This window comes from Kogia breviceps, chromosome 2 (assembly GCF_026419965.1).
Source record: "Kogia breviceps isolate mKogBre1 chromosome 2, mKogBre1 haplotype 1, whole genome shotgun sequence".
NCBI lineage: Eukaryota > Metazoa > Chordata > Mammalia > Artiodactyla > Physeteridae > Kogia > Kogia breviceps.
In genome coordinates this window covers 124,096,898-124,103,390 of record NC_081311.1, presented here as the reverse complement: position 1 = coordinate 124,103,390, position 6,493 = coordinate 124,096,898, and the positions used below count along the sequence as shown (strand labels likewise).

General features: G+C 40.4%; 1 pseudogene; it reads left to right on the top strand.

Annotated features, from left to right (window-relative positions):
- Positions 1-2,843: 2,843 nt before the first annotated feature.
- LOC131750048 (polycomb group RING finger protein 5-like) lies at positions 2,844-4,050 on the top strand (annotated as a pseudogene).
- The last annotated feature ends 2,443 nt before the right edge of the window (positions 4,051-6,493 follow it).

The window sequence follows — 6,493 nt, the reverse complement described above, 5'->3', positions numbered from 1 at the left end:
TTTAAAGATGTGGACACTGAGGCACAGAGAGGTTAACGACATGCCCAAGGTCCCATGCCTGGTAGGATGTAAAACCCGGGGTTTTTTAAAATTGAAATAGAGTTGAACTACAATATTCTATTAGTTTCAGGTGTACAACATAGTGATTTGATATTTTTATAGATTATGCACCATACAAAGCTATTACAAAATTATGGACTATATTTCCTGTGCTGTTCATTACACCCATGTGACTTTTTTATTTTATAACTAGTCATCTGTACCTCTTAACCCCTTCACCTATTTCGCCCATCCCACCCCGCCCTCCCCTCTGGCAACCACTAGCTTGTTCTCTGTATCTGTGAGTCTGTTTCTGCTTTTAGAGCCAGGATTTGAATCCTGGCAGTCTGGTTTTAGACTTTGTGTGCCTTGCAAGGACGGTACTACTAATAGTGACATTTATTGAGCAATGACCATGTTCCAGTCACAGGGCTAATTGATTTGCATGCTTCATCTCACAGAAGTCTGAAAACAACTCTGTAAATTTGGTTTTACTATTATTCCCATATTACATATGACAAAACTGAGGCTTCAGGAGGTCAACATAGGTCATATAGCAAGTAGCAGTGGTCATATAACTATTAGGAGCAAAGGTGGGATTTAAACCCAAGAGTTTTTTTCTTTTTTGTCACTCCAGAGCCCATATTCCTAGCTTCCTCTTTCTGATTTTTTTTTCAGTTATTAAATATGTATAGAGCTTCTACTAGGCACTGTGCAAGCAGTAGGGCTATAAGAGCAGGAAAGACCAACCCTGCCTTCCCAGAGTTTAGCCTATGGGAAAGATAAGCAACCTTTGGCAATTGCAACCTAGAAGAACAAATGCTGAATAGGACTAGTTACAGGTGCTGTGAGAGTAAAAAGGAGGCACCTAACCCTGGTTTGAGGGACTAGAGAAGGCATCTCAGAAGTCACAGAAGGCATGGAGAGCAAGCAACATCTAAGCACAGGTCTGTCTCACCAAAAAAAAATAATAATAATAATAATGTGGAATGGGCAGGGGTTGGCCAGGTGGCCAAATTGAGGGAAATGTGTTCCAAGCTGAGGAAAGAGCCTATGCAAATACTTCAAGGTCAGTATGAACAGAGCACAGGGTGAAAAGGAACACACTGTGATGTGCTGCAGAGGTAAGAAGGGATAGGATCATGAAGGGTCTTGTTGGCCGCTGATGAAATTCACACTTAATTCTAAGAGCAGCAGCAAACCAATAAAGAGTTCAAGAAGGAAAATAACATGGTTCAATTTGCATACTGGGATGACCTCTCAGATTGCATCATGAGGACTAGTTATCGGGGAGGAGAGCTAGACTGATAGAAGGAAAGCCAATTATGAGATGGTCAGGAATACAGACAAGTGGGCAAGTGGAAGTTACAAGAGTGAGACATAAGTGGTTTTGAAAGTGATTTCCCAAAGTAATTCAAAATTTCTAGGACTTGGGACTTCCCTGGTTGCGCAGTGGTTAAGAGTCTGCCTGCCAATGCAGGGGACACAGGTTCGAGCCCTGGTTGGGGAAGATCCCACATGCTGTGAAGCAACTAAGCCCGTGAGCCACAACTACTGAGACCACCCGCCACAACTACTGAAAGCCCACACGTCTAGAGCCCATGCTCCACAACATAGAGAAGCCACTGTGATGAGAAGCCCACATGCCACAACGAAGAGTATCCTGCTCGCCACAACTAGAGAAAGCCTGTGCACAGCAAAGAAGACCCAATGCAGCCAAAAATAAAATAAATTTATTATTTTTTTTAAATGTCCAGGACTTGGTAATTGGTAGGGCTGTCAGAGGAGGAATCAGATGACAAGCAGATATGCAGCTTGGAAATCTATTCAAAAAGGAAGGCAATATAAGAGAAACAGCAGGCTTAAGAGGGAAAATAATTATTTCTGTTTGAGAAATGCTGCACTGTATGTGCTCATGAGACACTCAGATGGACAAGTTGCTTGTGTGGATGGTAAGATTGGAGCTCAGGAAGTTCTGGAGATAAAGATGTGGGAACCATCCTCATGCAAATAATAGTTAAAGCATTAGGGCTTATGAGATCACCCAGAGAAAGTGTGCAGAGGAGGGAGGAAAGTAAGAATGGGAGACCAGTCTTTCAAGGTTAAAAAAGAAGATTTCCAAGAGACTGAGAAAGACTGGCCTGAAAGATGGGAGGAAAGCCAGGTGTGGGCATCACAGGGGTCAGGAGAAAAGACTTCAAGAAGGAAGGAGTGACCACCATGTCAAATGCTGAAAGGACAAGTAAAAGAGGACTAAAATTATGTCCAGTGGGTTCACCAAAAGAAAAGATTTTTGTAGCTTACAAGAAGCTGCTAGAAGACAACTACACTCCTGTCTTTTATAGAGCTTTGAAGAATTTATGCTAATCTCCTGAGTTTGGGGGATGTGTATGAGTGAAGGCCTCAAGGAGCAACAAGAGGAGGGAGTGAGAGTATTCAGATTAAAAAAGAGTTTGGAGGTTGTCCAGTAGTTAGGGCTCTGGGCTTCCACTGCAGGGGGCATGGGTTCAAACCCTGGTCAAGGAACCAAGATCCCACATGCCTTGCAGTGCAGCCAAAGAATCACGAGGCAGCTTGCTTCCTCTACTCTGCTCTTCACATGTGTGAGCATACAACCGTGGTCGGCCACCTGCAAACCAGAAGAAGGCTCTCGCCAGCACCCAACCATGGTGCCTTCCTGATTTCAGACTTCCAGCCTCCAGAACTATATGGGAAAGCAGAACCACCAAAAGGAGTGATGACCAGCGATCTCATGAGAAGTTTGGATTTTAGTTCTCATGTCTCAGGACATCCAGTTGGGAACTCCACACCAGCTCCTGGGATCAGACTTTCATCCACTTAATACCCCTGTTTGCCTGAACTACTAGAGCCAATCCTAGCTAACCATGAATGGCTACCCAGAGGAAACACCTGGTGAAAGATTTCAATCCTTACTTCAATCCTTACATTTCAATCTTTACCTGCTATATCTGTATCTGATCAAGCCAACTACAGTGACGGAATGCCTCCATACCTTCTGTAAGACTTGTATTGTCCAGCACTTTGAAGACAGCAGTGATTGTCCAAGGTGTGGCAACCAGGTTCATGAGACAAACCCGTTAGAAATGTTGAAGTTGGATAACACATTAGAGGAAATATATTTAAGTTTGTCCCTGGACTACAAGAATAAGAACTTGGAATGAGAGTATGAATTTTGGAAGAAAAACAAACCTAAAGAAAATGGACAAGATGATACTTCAAAAGTTAACAGGGCTTCCCTGGTGGCACAGTGCTTGAGAACATGCCTGCTAATGCAGGGGACATGGGTTTGAGCCCTGGTCTGGGAGGATCCCACATGCTGCAGAGCAACTGAGCCCGTGAGCTGCAACTACTGAGCCTGCGTGTCTGGAGCCTGTGCTCCACAACAAGAGAGGCCACAATAGTGAAAGGCCCGTGCACCGTGATGAAGAGTGGCCCCTGCTTGCCACAACTGGAGAAAGCCCTCGCACATAAACGAAGACCCAACACAGCAAAAATAAATTAATTAATTAATAAAAACTCCTACCCCCAACATCTAAAAAAAAAAAAAAAAGTTGACAAGCCTAAAGTAGATGAAGAAGGTGATGAAAATTAAGATGATAAAGACTATCACAGAAGTGACCCACAGATTGCTATATGTCTAGATTGTTTACGAAATAATGGACAATCAAGGGACAATGTAGTAAAGGGTTTAATGAAGAAATTCATTCGGTGTTCTACACATGTAACTATGGGAACTATTAAAAAATTTCTAAGTTTAAAACTAAAACTTCCAAGTTCTTATGAGTTGGATGTGCTGTGCAATGGTGAAATTATGGGGAAGGACCATACTATGGAATTCATCTACATGACAAGATGGAGACTAAGAGGCAAAAACTTTTGGTGTCTGAACTGCTCAGCTTCACAAGTCTGCCCTCAGGATGGCCCTTTGTATCAGTTATACCCCCATACCCCATGGTATTGCAGTATCGACCAAGAATTGATTTTGGTTAGACCACGAGGCCTAGATCCCACTGAATGAATCCTGCACTGTGTGTTTACTCATTGACAGACTGCACAGTGAATGGTGTGTGAACTGGAGGGACACAACCAGATTTTCAGCATGCGAATAAGGCCGTTGTCTGTCTCTAGATTGTCAGTTGCATTTATGTTGTTTCTATTAAGAGCAAACCAAGTGCCATTCTGCTACTGAACCATATGCATAAGGTATCTGTGCTGTCTCACAGTGTACAAGTCGTGGTTGAAAGCAGTTAGGTGTGCAGCCACAATTCAGCCTTCTGAATATTTTGCTTGCCTGTTCCAAGACTGTTCTAATGTTTGATTACACTAGTAATATGGCTCAATCTTTGTAGTGTTGCTGTTTTCACATACTTACTATTTGATTAATTCTTGTTTAAATAGAGTACTGTACAAGGAACTAATAATTATTATATCTTGAAATTATTTTGTATGGGAAATATATTTAGAAAAGTGGTCCTTGAGCCATTGTCCTGTTTTAAAAAAAAAGAGTTTGGAGGTCAAAGCAAGGACACAAGCACTGTCTGGAAGCAAGCTTGTGTAGAGACCAATTCTGTGCGGTTCCCTAGATTGGGTTTACCTTCTTTGTCTCATCAATAAAGCAGGTTGTTGTGAGGTTTAAAAGAGCTAATTGGCGTAATAGGTTTAAACAATGCTTGGTATACAATAAGCATACTATGTTAGCGCTTCTTAATATCTCTTTATTTTCTGGGGTCTCTGTAAACCTTAAGAATTCTGATGAAATCTTTGAGAAGGTGAGCCCCTAGTACCAATTGAGATTGGATTCACTCCAATATGGCAAAAAAAAATTTTTAAGTGTTTAGAGGTAGATTTATTTTGATCCAAAAGAAAAAGAGGGGAAGGGTAGAGAGGACTGGCTATGTCACTACAGGAAGCAGTGAAGTCTGTGAAAATAGACCAGGCCTTGGAAACTACCTGTGGCCCACAACCTAGTTTATAAATAAAACAGCCACACCCATACTATTACATAGTGTCTATGGCTGATTTCATGCTACAATAGCAGGGTTGAGTAGTTGCAACAGAGAGGGTATGGCCCGCAAAGCCTGAAGTATTTAGTATCTGGCCCTTTACAGAAAAAGTTGCCAACACTTGGTATAGTCAATACTTTCAAAATATTATGAAAGCACTATAGAGAAAAATGTTAAAGCACTTGGTAATTTAATTTATTGTAAATTCTATATAAATTAATTGTATGATTTGGCTGCTCAAAAGTGAAATTAAACCATAGTTGGATTGCTACAGATATAGGATCCAGAATGATGGAGGCGATAGCTGACCAAGTTGGAAATATTATGTTGAGCTAGAAGCAGTACTATTGCAATCTAGAGCAGCACCGTCCAAAGAACTTTCTACAAAGATGAAAATGTTCTTAAATCTGCACTGTTCAATACAATAACTGCCAGCCACCTGTGGACATTGTTTGAATAAGGAACTGAATTTTAATTGTATTTAATTTTAACTAATTTAAATATAATCACATGTGACTAGTGGCTACCATATTGGATAGTGCAGATATAAAGTGTTCAGCATCACAGAAGTACTTGTGTAGTAAAAAGAAAACAATTTATTTCAATAGACCTTTTTAGTCCTTTGTTCTGGGTATACAAAAGTAAGATTCAATTAAAATATAGCAGGTATATAGATGCCCACAAAACTAAAATACATGAATATAAATGCCATTATGATAGATAAAAATTGAGTACCCAGTATGTGCCAGGATTTAGGCAAAGTTCTGAACATTTACTATTTTATTTAACCCTTCAAGAAATCAGTGAAATAAATAATTATCATCCTAAATTTCATATTTTAACAAAACACTGAGCACTAAAAAAGACAAAATATGCAAGACCACAAGTGATAATTGAGTTTCAAACATAAATCTGCCTCTCACACCAAAGGTTCTTTCTACATAACAAAGAATGAATTATATATCATAGGAATACAAATAAGGGAGAAATGTATCTGCTTTTAGAGGGTCAGACTTCTGGGATAGGGAGAGCCAAAGATAGCTAGGGAGGATAAGTGATATTTAAGCTGAATCTTGAAAGAGAAGGAGTTCTCCATAAAGATAAAAGGAAAAGACTGTTCAGGGCAATGGGGAACAGCATGAGGAAAGACAGAGTTTTTGAAGGGCCCAAGAGTTGTGGGCAGAGCATGGGATCATGACCTTCAGTAGATTACTTTTTGTGTTCCTTCTATATGCTACATACTACTATACTATATACACACGTTATCCTAAGCACTGTGGAAGGTAAGATAAAACAAACGATCAAGACACAATCCCTGCTTTTCACAAACACATAATGTAATAGATGAGACTAACAAATATACAACCAGGCTGGTTGAGATACTAGAGTTACAAATTACCCTGAGAGATCAGGGACTGAGCCTCTAAATC